Source organism: Pleurodeles waltl, chromosome 4_1 (genome assembly GCF_031143425.1).
Source record: "Pleurodeles waltl isolate 20211129_DDA chromosome 4_1, aPleWal1.hap1.20221129, whole genome shotgun sequence".
Taxonomy (NCBI): Eukaryota; Metazoa; Chordata; class Amphibia; order Caudata; family Salamandridae; genus Pleurodeles; species Pleurodeles waltl.
Window position 1 is genome coordinate 669,448,300 of NC_090442.1, and position 14,541 is coordinate 669,462,840.

Here is a 14,541-nt window from a genome sequence, read left to right on the forward strand (position 1 = left end):
GACATGTCCAGGATGAGTCTGGCTGCTGCGTTCTGGATTCTCTATAGTCTTGTTTGAAGCTTCTTTGTGATGCCAGCATTGAGTGCGTTGCCACAGTTCAGTTTGCTGCTGACAAGTGCACAGGTGACCTTCCTTCATGACTCGGTGGGGATCCACTTGAATATCTTCTGAAGGAGGCGCAGGGTGTGGAATCATGATGATGAGACTGCATTGATTTGATGGACCATGGAAAGCGTAGAGTCCAGGATGATGCCCAGGTTGTATGTGTGGTCAGTGGGTCGTTTCCTAGGGCGGATGGTCACCAGGATTTGTCCCATGATGAGGGGGTGGAGCCGAGTATGAGGATCTCTATCTTGTCTGAGTTGGAGTTGAGACAGCTGGTTTCCATCCAGGCGGCGACTGCGTCATTCCTTTGTGGAAATTTCTTTTGGCTGTCGATTGGTCGTCAGTCAACGAGAGGACCAGTTGGGTAGCGTTAGCTTAGGAAATTATGATTTAGGCCGTGCTGTCTAACGATTTTAGTGCATGAAGCCATGTAGATGTTGAAGTGGGTCGGGTTTAGTGAAGATTCCTGTGGTACTCCACAGCATGTTTCTTTGGGTACCAAGGTAAACGGCGAGAGTCTGACACTCTGGGTTCTTCTGGTGAGGAACGATCAAATTCATTCCAGTGCGTTACTGCGGATGCCGGTGTAGTGGAGTTTGGTGCAGGGTGGAGCCGGAGAATTTGTTGAATGTGGCGGAGAGGTCGAGGAGGATGAGGGCGGCCGTGTCTTTGTGGTCCAGTATGGTCCAGTGTGGTGCGGATATCATCGGCGGCTGAGAGAAGGGCTGTTTCAGTGCTTGGTTGCTCCTGAATCCGGACTGGGAGGGGTCTAGGATCTGGTTTGCTTAAAGGAACTCCATGAGGTGCATGTTGATGGCCTTTTCAGTTACCTTGGCTGGGAAGGGGAGTAGGGAGATGGGTCTGTAATTCCTCAACTCCCTTGGGTGGGCGGAGGGTTTCTTTAGGAACGGGTTGATCTCTGTGTGCTTACAGTGGGATGGGAAGGTGGCGGTCTCGATGGAACAGCTGATTGTTCAGCAGAGCTCTTGTGTGATGGTGGTGGTGGCCAGGCTGAAAATGTGATGTGGGCATGGGTTTGAGTGTGCCCCTGAATGGATGGAGTTCATGAGTTTCTGAGTGTCTTCTGCAGGGTCCCAATGGTTCAGGGTCTGGTGCAGCATAGGGTCCGTGGTGGTGCTGGTGAGCAGTGGTGGCGGGCTTTGGTTCTTGAATTCTTCGTATATGTCCTGGATTTTCTGGTGAAAAAGGGTGGTAAGGTTATCGCTGAGGTCTTGAGAGGGGGAGATGTCTGAGATGTCTGTTACGGGGTTCGTGAATTCCTTGAATATGGTGAAGAGCTCCTTGCTGTTGTGTGCGTTGGTGCTGATGCATTCTTGAATGTCAGCTTTCTTGGAGGCTCTGATGAGCTTGTGGTGCATGGTGACTGTGTTTCTATAGGATGTGTGGTCTTCAGTTGTTTTGTTGTTTCTTCATTTTAGTTCCAGTCATCTGCAGGTGCATTTTGATTCTTGGAGTTCTGTCGTGAACCAGGTTGGTTTCTTATGGTGCTGGTTTATGGTGGGTTTTCTGAAGGGGGTTATGCTGTTAGTGCATTCTGTGATCCTGCAGTGCAGGTTGTGTGTTCAGTCGTTCGCTGCGTCCAGTGGAGGGGAGTGGCTGAGTGCATTGGTGAGCTGTGCTTTGGTGACTTTGCCCCAGCTTCTGCTAGGCGGACAGGGGCATGGTGGCGTGCCGTGGTGTTTGTGAAAGCAAAATGGGTGCATCAGTGGTAGGTCCAATGGTGTTGGGAGGTGTGAGAGATGGTGATGTTGTTCCCTGCTGAGAAGATGGGGTCGAGGGTGTGACCTGCTGAGTGTGTGGGGAGGTTGACTGAGGGTTGCAAGGTTGTCCAAGAGGGTTGTGGTGTTTGGGTCGTTGTGGTTATTGAGGTGGAAATTGAGATCACCGAGTAGGATGTAGTCTGCGGAGGTGAGCGTGTGGGGAGTGATGAAGTTGGCGATGGTTTTGCTGAACTGGGACTGGAGCCCAGGCGGTCTGTTGATGAGCGTTCCCTGGAGGGAGGTGTTCGGTGTCATCTGGAAGTGTGGGTGTTCAAGGGTGGTTGGCTGGCTCTGTATCTCAATGGTGGTCTACAGGGGGAGGGTGTTCCTATATGCTATGGCGATGCCTCCTCCTGGTCAATTGACTCTGTCTTTGTGGATAAATTTGTAGCCATTGAGAATGGTGGTGGCGATGTCTAGGGCTGAGGTGGGGGTGATGCAGGTCTCTGTGAGGAAGGCAACGTTAGGGGTGATGGAGTTGAGGAGGTCCCAAACTTCAACTGCATGTTTGACGAGGGAATGGGTTTTGAGGAGTATGCACTTGAGTTGTCCGTCTGGGTTTGGTGCTTGCTGCGGGGTCATGTGGCGGGTGGAGGCAGGTGAGGGAGCAGCAGAAGCAACAGGAGAATGGTCCATGAGTGTTCTTTGGATCTTCCACGGTTGAGGGCATGCAGAGCGTTAACGTTGTACCGCCAGGTAGCACAGAAACCAGGGTCCAGGCATGGATGGGTGCAAACTGGCTTGCTTTTGGAGTGCCTTAGGCATCCACAGTTAAGAGGGGGAGGGGCTGGTCAGCTGGGAGGTGGAGAGTGGGAAAGCAATTCGCAGGGAGGGGGCGTGGCCACCAGGGAAGCAGCGGCAGGAAGCAAGGGAGTAGGGGGAAATGGAACACAGTGAAAGCACTGAAACAGCAGCACAAGAGTGCAAACAGAGGAGAAAAACAGACAAACAGGCAAAAAGAGTGAAAAAGAGGAAAAAGCAGAAAAGACAGGGTCAGACAGAAGCAGATGGCCACTAGGCCACAAGGAATGAGGTGAAGGTGGGTGCCTGCTGGTGGAGGTGGACCTCAATCTCTGAGCTAGCAGCCTCTTGTCGAGATCAAAAACCACAGCAGCAGCAGGTGGAGCTGAGCAGGAGGGAGTGAACAGATGCTGACCAGAAGGTCAGTGGAGCCACCTCTCACTGTGCAGCAGCCACCATTAAGAAGGGGAGGGGGTGAGAGGGGCTGGTCAGCTGGGAGGCGGGAGGGCAAGAAAGTGCTTCACGGTGAGGGGGTTGGCGCCACAGGGAAAGCAGAGGCACAGAGGGAGCTCAGGGAAACTGCACACACTGAAAGCGTTGAAGCATCAGAAGAAGAGTGCAAAGAGAGGAGAAAAACAGACAAACAGCCAAAAAGAGTGAAAAAGAGGAAAAAGCAGGAAAGATAGTGAGAGAGCGTAGCTAATAAAATCTATATTTATGTGAAATGTTTATGAACTAATGTGTGATAATGCCACATAGAAGTTTTGCTTAAACGTGCACTTGAAATGTGACCACGAGGAGTGGCCGCCAATGTATACGGGAACTAATGAAGATGACTAATGTTTATGAAATGATTGCAATTAAATAGTTTTTGTACTAATTATTAATGATTATGTTATTAAAAGTTATGCTAAATAAGTCTTGTAGGCCTTAAGTTAGCCTGAGCTGAAGCTTAGCTGCCTGGCTCTCACATTAAATGTGTTTTTTTCCTAACATGCAGTGTGCTGACTCACAAAAGGACATGACCTCTTGTTTTCTTCAACTAGAAGCTGAATGTAACCATAGTAAATCCGTTCTCATGAAATTCATATTGCTTGTAGAAATGTTTAGCCAAAATGCAACAGTGTAGATTAATGTAATGTACAAGGTCGCTTTAACCGGTGAAGACAATGGAGCTACTGACCAAAAGATGTGCAAAGAATTACAGAAGGATGAAATCATACCTGACGTGCTACCTCTGAAGATGTCAATCATATGGACCAATAGACTGTCTGTGAATTATCGTGGGGTGACAAATTTGATAAGCTAATTCAAAATTAATTGGGTAGAGATAGTGGGGTGCAACCCCTTAGCCAATTAGATTTTAGGGGAATGTACAATGAAAAAGGGATAAAAACCCATGACACGGGGAGCCTAGAGAGGTGTTAGGAAATGCTATTGAGTTTATCCAGACACTCTGGGGGTGATTCTAACCCTGGCGGTCATGGACCGCCAGGGCCGGGGTTGGAGGATGCACCGCCAACCGGCTGGCGGTACATCAAGTGCAATTCTGACCGCGGCGGTAAAGCCGCGGTCAGAAAAGGGAAACCGGCGGTTTACCACCGGTTTTCCCCTGCCCCTGTGAATCCTCCACGGCGGTGCTGCAAGCAGCGCCGCCATGGGGATTCCGTCCCCCTTCCCGCCAGCCTGGTTCTGGCGGTTTTCACTGCCAGAACCAGGCTGGTGGGAACGGGTGTCGTGGGGGCCCTGGGGGCCCCTGCAGTGCCCATGCCATGCTAGGCAGACACTGAAAATCAATGTGGGGCCCTGTTAGGGGGCCCCTGCAGTGCCCATGCCAATGCAATTCCCCGTGTCATGGGTTTTTATCCCTTTTTCATTGTACATTCCCCTAAAATCTAATTGGCTAAGGGGTTGCACCCCACTATCTCTACCCAATTAATTTTGAATTAGCTCATCAAATTTGTCACCCCACGATAATTCACAGACAGTCTATTGGTCCATATGATTGACATCTTCAGAGGTAGCACGTCAGGTATGATTTCATCCTTCTGTAATTCTTTGCACATCTTTTGGTCAGTAGCTCCATTGTCTTCACCAGTTAAAGCGACCTTGTACATTACATTAATCTACACTGTTGCATTTTGGCTAAACATTTCTACAAGCAATATGAATTTCATGAGAACGGATTTACTATGGTTACATTCAGCTTCTAGTTGAAGAAAACAAGAGGTCATGTCCTTTTGTGAGTCAGCACACTGCATGTTAGGAAAAAAACACATTTAATGTGAGAGCCAGGCAGCTAAGCTTCAGCTCAGGCTAACTTAAGGCCTACAAGACTTATTTAGCATAACTTTTAATAACATAATCATTAATAATTAGTACAAAAACTATTTAATTGCAATCATTTCATAAACATTAGTCATCTTCATTAGTTCCCGTATACATTGACGGCCACTCCTCGTGGTCACATTTCAAGTGCACGATTAAGCAAAACTTCTATGTGGCATTATCACACAGTAGTTCATAAACATTTCACATAAATATAGATTTTATTAGCTACGTTCTCTCACTATCTTTCCTGCTTTTTCCTCTTTTTCACTCTTTTTGGCTGTTTGTCTGTTTTTCTCCTCTCTTTGCACTCTTCTTCTGATGCTTCAACGCTTTCAGTGTGTGCAGTTTCCCTGAGCTCCCTCTGTGCCTCTGCTTTCCCTGTGGCGCCAACCCCCTCACCGTGAAGCACTTTCTTGCCCTCCCGCCTCCCAGCTGACCAGCCCCTCTCACCCCCTCCCCTTCTTAATGGTGGCTGCTGCACAGTGAGAGGTGGCTCCACTGACCTTCTGGTCAGCATCTGTTCACTCCCTCCTGCTCAGCTCCACCTGCTGCTGCTGTGGTTTTTGATCTCGACAAGAGGCTGCTGGCTCAGAGATTGAGGTCCACCTCCACCAGCAGGCACCCACCTGCACCTCATTCCTTGTGGCCTAGTGGCCATCTGCTTCTGTCTGACCCTGTCTTTTCTGCTTTTCCTTTCTTTTTCACTCTTTTTGCCTGTTTGTCTGTTTTTCTCCTCTGTTTGCACTCTTGTGCTGCTGTTTCTGTGCTTTCACTGTGTTCCATTTCCCCCTACTCCCTTGCTTCCTGCCGCTGCTTCCCTGGTGGCCACGCCCCCTCCCTGCCAATGGCATGGGCACTGCAGGGGCCCCCTAACAGGGCCCCACATTGATTTTCAGTGTCTGCCTAGCAGACACTGAAAATCGCGACGGGTGCAACTGCACCCGTCGCACACCAGCAACTCCGCCGGCTCCATTCGGAGCCGGCTTCCTCCTTGCTGGTGCTTTCCCGCTGGGCGGGCGGGCGGCCTTTTGGCGGTCGCCCGCCAGCCCAGCGAGAAAGTCAGAATGACCTATGCGGTCTTTTGACCGCGGTACGGTCTTCTGGCGGTTCCCGCTTGGCGAAAGTAGGAATCAGGGCCTCTGTCACTCTGTTTGGTGACTTATATGGTTTTAATTAACCATTCTTTTAGATCGCCCATTTTACACTTTGCCTCCTTATGAGGGAAGTGGCCCTTTTTGCCCCGGAGCTGAGTTTTGACTGATGGCGAATCAACTGATGTCCTGAAGACGAAGACTGAACCTGAGTGCTGACCTAAATCTTGGAGGGTAACTATGACAATGAAATTGTGATTTGTCTGTTTGCTTTTCCTTTCTAGGTACCAACTGCTTACTTTTGACAGAGACCATAGCTAGATGTTTTCCAAATTGATGTTCTAAATTGTTTTGCATGAAACCCAACATGCTAATGCTAATCAGTGGTTAGGACAGGTGTTCACTAAACTGACGCAAATAGACAAACGACTGAATCTATGCTTTGTTGAACCGACGCGTTAATGACATTCTGCTAAAGTTGATCTATGTTTACGCCGTGTTATGTTTTGATGTTTGTGATTCTTGCCTTGATGAAATCTTATCAGAGTTGCCATATTGTGACTATGCTATTTTGTTTCTTGCTTTTGAGATTAACACATTTGCTCTTAGAATTGTAATTAATAGGGAATAATACTCATAAAATTCTACTAAACTGTTGTGGTTATTCATGACTACCAGGTCATGGTGGTGTCTTGAATTGATTGATGTCTTTGACTAAAGTGAAATGCATTGTTGTGATAAATATTGATGACATTATTGACGTATTGATTGACATATTGATTAGCTATCTCGTCCTAAGGTGTCTCTCAACTGGGTCAAAAGATTCATTGGCCTAAAAACGAGTCCTGATGTGTAATAAATTATCATACAGGGACGCGTTAACAATAGTGACAGACAGAAGCAAATGGCCAGTAGACCACCAGGGATGAGGTGAAGGCAGGTGCCTGCGGGTGGAGGGGGGGACTCGATCTCAGAGCCGGCAGGCTCTTGCCGAGAACAGAAGCCGCAGCAGCAGCAGGTGGAGCTGAGCCGGAGGGAGCGAACAGACGCTGACCAGAAGGTCAGTGGAGTTGCCATACAATAAGGCTGAAACTTTCTCATAAGAATGACAAAGATTCTCATTTCAATGCTTCATATAAAGAATAGGCAATTTACAATAAAGGTGCCATGAGCAGATTATGCTGGAGCGGGCCTTTAATGGCCGGTATAGCCTGCTACAGCTAGCTATAAGGCTATAATCTTTCGTACAATCTATTTATTTCATCTTGCAAAAGTGAATATGGTGCCCAGTAAGATTCGCAAACTGGGTCTGAAAATTATCCATGATTTCAATGCCGAGAGGGCAATGCAGCTATGAAAGCACCCTATTTCTACGCATAATGATAGAACAATACTGGAACAAAGCCACAATCTAAAACCAAAATATTGATAATGAAAATAAAGCCACCCGACCTCTTAGCAGCAATTACACTCCAAAAATATGACCGAGAGCAGGAAAGCTGTCAAGCCACCATCTCTCACACATTGGTCTAATTCAGTCATCCAAAAACACAGAAATCAGGATACACTCAAAAACAACGAGCCGTGCAAGCTTCGCTGACGTTTGTTTACTCGCCATTAGTCGATTTCCTGTGTAGGGCAGCAGCTTCTACTATGAAAGGTCGTGCACGAAAGAAATCTTCCAGAAGAAGCCGTGGCTCTGAAGGTGATCCATCATCAGTGTATGTTGGTGTCTATCCTTTTTTTTGTTTATGCATTTAATTGTCTTCTTATGGCATGCCTGTCTAATCTACCCACGATTCTCAAACTTCTGTCAAAAAAATTCTAACCTCTAGGTTTTACTTTCTTTTACCACACCCGATGGCTCTTTGCTTATTGTCAATGAACAATCAACTATTGTTCGCCTACCACCATCCAGGCGGATAGCTACACAAAAGGACTTACGGCTGTGCGCTAGTACATGTAATGTCCCGTACAAATAGTACACTCTTTTCCCCTTCTCTCCTCTCTGACAATCTTCTGATTTCGTTTCAGCTGGTTTGATATTTATTTTATTTGAAAATGCTAATAAAACTGATAGAAACAAAAAAATTAAAATAGCCAACGAGAGTCTTAAATAATGTAAGCACCTGAATGGTTTGTTCTTTCATGTTATTACTTTTACTACTTTGTGGGTGTTTGGTGCTTTTTTCTTGCCTTCACTGAACTGTGTTGCTTGATTCCTAAATCCTCCAACACTCACATCTTAGAAAATATGGGCCTGATTACAACTTTGGAGGAAGGTGTTAATCCATCCCAAATGTGACGGATATACCACCAGCCGTATTACGAGTCCATTATATCCTATGGAACTCGTAATACGGCTGGTGGTATATCCGTCACATTTGGGACGGATTAACACCTCCTCCAAAGTTGTAATGAGGCCCTTTGTCTTGAGCCTAGTCAAAGCTATCTCAATGGAAAACAAGAGTATATTAGAGCCTGTCGAAACAATTTTTGTGTGAAAAACTAGGATTGAATCTTGTGAGGCGTGCATTAAACCTTTATTTTATTTTCCACCTGTTTCTTGCCTGTAACCTCTTCACACGTACAAACTGTCAAAGAAAAGCACAGAAGACATTTGGTGACTGCAACCAGAACTATTGTGTAACTGGCGTGCCAGCATAATAATAATGTGAATGTCTACCTTAAAGTAAAGAAGGGTGCATTTCACAGTTTTCAAAAACGTCTAGGCCCGTAATGCCCACTTTCCATCCAATCACTGGACCTCTGAGTAGATTTACTCACACACAAATCTTTGAGTGCAGTTTGACTTTTGAGTATTCCGTAATAGCTTTTGAATTTGTAAAAAAGGTAAATTGCTAACATATATCAAACACACACACTTAAGTTGCTTTGAGAAATAAGTCACATATTTGCTCACAAGCTATCATGCACAGTGATTCCCAGCATATAAACTCTTCTGTGTTGTCACTAGCGGGTATTTTCCATTCTTTTATTGAGATTTCTATCGATTAAATGGCTGGACACCAATTTTCTACTTTGAATTCAATCATTACCGAAGCCTATTATTGTGTATATTACAATTTGGGCTGAATTTGGTAGACTCAGAGTCTACCTTCTTGGAGTTCCCACGCACTCTTGAGTTCTGATGTTCCTGACCCTCATAAATCCACCATCACTAAATTCCGTACATCTAGAAAGTGATTGTCTTGGGTACCCAAAACACAGAGGCTAAAATAGATAGTATGGTGGTCATTATGATCGTGGCGGTGTGGGCCGCCATGCAGGCGGTGGTGGGAAAACCCGCCAGCCAGCATGGCGGCCCACACCGCCACATAATGAACACATCACCCATCGCCAGGCTGCCTCTGTCAGGCAGCCTGGCGGCGGTCGGTATCATTATCCGACAGGGCAGCAGTGCCGAACCACCACTTACCCGTTCCTACCAACAGGGCGGATGGACTGCAGGGCGAGAAAAAAGCATTTCCGACCCGGCGGTCCATCAAAGACCACTAGCAGTATTACGAGTCCCCTTCCCGTCAGGGATTTCGTGGCGGTAGCACCATCACGAAATCCCTGGTGGGAGGGCTACTGGCGACAGGAATTTGCATTCCTGTCGCCAGTAGACAACTCCCCCACCACCCATCTTCACAAGTACCCCCTTCCATTGCAACATTCCCACTCCCTGAACCCCCAGTAGCACCACCACCACCCCTTCTCCCAGTAGTAACCCCCCCTGCACCCAGTACAAACGCACTACCCCCTACATAGATGCACGCACCCACACACACCCACATGCACCCACAGACACACACACACTGACACTCCCTCAATCACACATACAACACCCTTACAGTCACACACACGCATTGCCATCACCACATTTACACAGAAACACACGCTCGCACAAACACTCCCCAACCCACCCCCAATTCATGACATGCATACACACACTCACATACATGCATTCACATATCCAACACCCTCCTCTTGCGGAGAACACTTACCTCGTCCGACGAGGTGCTCCTCCCTGAGGGGACAGGACCCGGCGCTCCCACTGCCGGCAGCGCCCTGCCATTAGGACAACGCCAGGCTGTATTACAGGTTATAATACGGCTGGTGGAGTCCTTTTGGAGGAGCAGGGCTGGCAGTGGAACCGACTCTGCACAGTCGGCATGACTGCTGGCGACTTTCCACCTTAAGGATGGCAGAAAGCTGCCAGCAGTCGTAATATGGCGGTCTGCAGACTGCCAGCACTGGGGGTCTAGTGGCGGCTTTGGCGGTCTTGCTAAAAGACCACCACTGTCATAATGAGGGCCTATATATAATTTTGATATAGTATATACAGAGCCAGCTTCCGACAATTACCAATATTTTTTAGGACTTTAAAAACTGAGAGGGAGAGAGCGTGTGCATTTTTGCCTGAATGTATGTAAAAATTCCTGGTACAATACGGCAGACATCTTGCCATACCTGACTTAAAGCATCTATACCCAACTATTTATCAGAAAATGCACTCATTAGGGGAGGGTAGTACCCCACACACCCCACCTGAAGCTAAGTCTCTGTCCATGAGAGCAGAGGAGAATCATCCCGCTAAAAGAATGCCCCCAGAACTGAAAAATAAAATAGTAATAAAGTTTATTTATTACCATTTTATTTTTCAGCAACCCGTCCTGACCCCAGTGTCAGGACGGGCGGGGCAATCGCTGCTGAGTGCAGCAGGAAGCCCTGTGCTTTAGTTTAATGTGCGCATGTCTCTTTGGCCGGCCGTCTTGCGACTGCCAACCTGACATGCACACTTAAAACTTCTCTAACCCAGCTGTCTTAAGAGAGCTGGGTTAGAGAAAGCCCAGGCCTCCAGTGCTCTTGTGAGCACTGAAAGAGACCACTCCCTCCAATCCTGACGCTTCTCTCATGCTGTTTAGTGCAGTTTCCTGGGTCCAGTGTTGGAGATTCCAGGAGAGAAGGACGAAGAGAGGAGAGAAAGAGGTCATCAGGTAAGTGCTATTTAAAAAATATATATTATTGTATCTCCCTCCCCCCACTGTAAATACAAGCCAACCACCAGTGCGTAAAATGTCTCTTCAGCTTAACCTAAAATATTATCTTTCACGGCATGAAAATATCTCATGGTTGAATACAAAATATACTTTTTCAGTAACTAAATTTTCTTGTAAAAGGAACCCTAAATATTGCTTGTTACGTATAGGTTTGATGTACACCGATAACCACATCAAGGTCACAGAAACACAAAGAAAAGGTAAAGTGTAATGTGAGGAAGGCCTGATAATAGTCAAAACCACAGGCAATCGCTCTGAGTAGCATTCCAACCTATTGTTTTTCATCTACTGTGCCACATTAGTGCCTAATTTGCAAATTAGAATTGACCCTGCTACTCATGGGAACAGTCCATTCCTAACTCCCAGGTGAGGTTCACCCTAGAGGGGTGCACAAACAACCCGAAGCTGGATTCGGCCTCCCCTGTCAAGGACAGACTATACATTTCATTCGGTTGTAATTGAATTATTCGATACACTGGCATCATTAGTTACTATGGGTCTGATTACTACATTGGCAGGTGACAGATATCCTGCCCGCCGTATTACCAGTTCCATTATCTCCTATGGAACTTGTAATACAGCGCAGTGCTTAATTTGTGTTTGTTGCTTCCGGTGCTGAGCACCAGCACTTTTTTTTGAGGGCCAGCGCTTATTCTTCTGCCTCAAGCATTTGCTACGAGCAAAAGACACATGTGGTAAAGACTGAGGAAGAGAAAAACGAAAAAGCGTCACAAAGGTAGAAAGCAGAAATCTGCAAAAGTGAGCTGAAGAGGCAGGGAGTAGCTTTATATGGATTGAAGAGGCCCGAGATGGCTTCAGGATTACGCTGCCTCAGTTTCCGTGTTCCCACATTTAATTTCAGCAGCCGCGGGTTTAGCAGGAGGGCTTTGAGCACTGGCACGTTTTTATTTACAAATTAAGCACTGGTACGGCGGAAGGGATATCCCTCACATTTGTGACGGAGTAATCCCTTCTGCAAAGGTTGTAATCAGGCCCTTTGTCTGGACCACTGTCATCATTTCAATCACATGTATACGTTTTGGTAAAAGTTTAAATTAAATATGATTTCTTTTTCTTTTTATGAATTCAGTACCAGTTTGAAAAAAAAACTATTCTTTTATGACAAAATCACAAATTTAAAACTTGCAATTACATGTTAGAAAATATATCTTCAACTTCCGTATTTAAAATTCTACCATATATTTGGGTTAGAGATGCCTAATGAACAGCACCTCTACACAGAACCCCCAAACACATCTTCAAACCATTCAGATAAAGTTACTCAACTCGCACATGAACAACATAAGCTTCATATATATTTAACTAGCTATCAACACTAAATGGGAAACAGTCTGCATAGCATGGCAGCTGCCACCAGCTAATGGACAAGCAATAAAGCCAGCCAGCACATCCATCCCTAGAAAGAGTTGTAGCAACACGTACCATTAATACAATAGACTACTAACCACAGAGAAGTCAGCACAGCCAAACAATCGTAGACCACTGAGAGATAGAACTCCCTCAACCCCACAAAAAGAGCGCCAAGATTTAGAAAGAGCTACCGTGTCATCCCACAAAAAGAGCGCCAAGATTTAGAAAGAGCTACCTTGTCATACCAGTGATAGAAAAACTCTTTCCAAACGCTGCACACATAACAAAAGTGCAAAACCATACTCAGCTGCGCAATCAAAATCGAACGTAATGCGAATCATTGAGCCAATTGTTATGTGTTTAGATCCCCCAAAACGCATGTGACGATTCTTTCCGGTGAAAATTTGAATTGATGGTATACACCGAAATAAACACTAGATGGCACGATAAGTTCAATAAGAAAAAAAAAATCGTTCTAGTTTTGCACACTCAGACCGAAAGCTATTTGACAGTGAAGTGTGTTTCCTAACTCACACTTCAGTTTCTAGAGAGGAGGAGCCCCCTGTGTCGGTGAGTTTATCATTTAATGCGTAATATGAGCCGCTCGAAGATATTTGAGCCACACTCGGCATCCGTCGAAGTTCCCAGGGGCAACGAATATCTTTACCTCCCCCAGTTTACCCCAAAACTCGGCGTTTACAGCTCCTAGGTGCCAAATACAATGGCAATGTTTGTGCTGTCATAGGTAGTGTGGCTCCTCACTCTCCCTGACCTCCAGATTTACACGGGACTAATGGAATGGAGAGCAGCAAGTAAAGTTGCTGCACTGCGTTGCTTGAAAGGGAGAGAACAGAACAGCGCCATATCTACTAAGGTGAGGCGCTGCCCTGCTCTCTCCTTGAACTGATGCGTTAATGCTAGAGTGTCTGCATTATGGAAAGCATAGGTTTTTAGCTGGAAGAGGGCCCTTCCGGTAGAAAATGTTTGCTTCAAGGCACTTCTACTTTGTATGTGCGCTGTACAATGCACCATGCATACAAAGTGGGGAAAAGCAAGGAGCTATGAAAACATTTCTCCTCGTTACACCCGCCTCAAATAGGCACAGGATTTTGGAGCAAATCCCTGTCTACAATCTTTTGTACCAGGGCTGGCTTTAGTGCTTGTGGCGCCCTGTGCGACAGCCTTTTTTGGCACTCACCACCCCATGACCACCTCCTCAGATTCAGTCACTACCACAGGGCAAAGGTGCCCGTCATCTCTTCATAGCACCTCTCTCACATATATTACATTTATTTGAAAGCGCTGGTAAGCACTGGCTAATCCACTCAGATATCCACATAAAGCATAGGCCCACATTTAAAAGGGCCTAGCACCATTCCAACTCCACATTAGCGTCATTCTTTTACGCTAACGTGGTGTTGGAAGGCCAGAAAAGCTGTGCTATATTTACAAAGAGGTGCAATGCTTTCATTGCGTCACTTTCTAACCTCTTGCACCACATTATGCCTGCGCCAGGCATAATGTATTCAAGGGGGGCGATCCGGCACTGGGTGGGGAATATGGTGCAAAGAAATCTAAGGGATTTCTTTGTGTCATTTTTATCAGCATTTTTAACACTTGCTAGGAGTAGGCGTTAAAGGGAGGCTCCCATTGTTTCCAATGGGCCTGTGGGTGCTTCGCAGGGTTAGAGTCAACATTTTTGATCCCTATCCTGCAAAGCGCCAGACTAGCCTAAAAAGATTATAACACTAGTACCTCTGACTACCGCCATGGTGCATCACATTTTAAATACGGTGCACACATGGTGGTGTTAGGGGGTGCTAAGGGGCACAAGAAAGGTGCCGCTGCACTAGGTGCAGTGCCACTTTTTATAAATCTGCCCCATAGTTCTGTTCTTTCCATCAGGCATATTAATCATCTGCGCTACTTTATGCTGAGTCAAAACTGCCACTGGACCAAACACCGCTCTCTGTAGCAAGAAAATTAATCACAAGAGTTATCTTGACATTTTAATTGCTTCCTGAAGTCTAGAAGCACAAGCAACTTTTCTGCAGG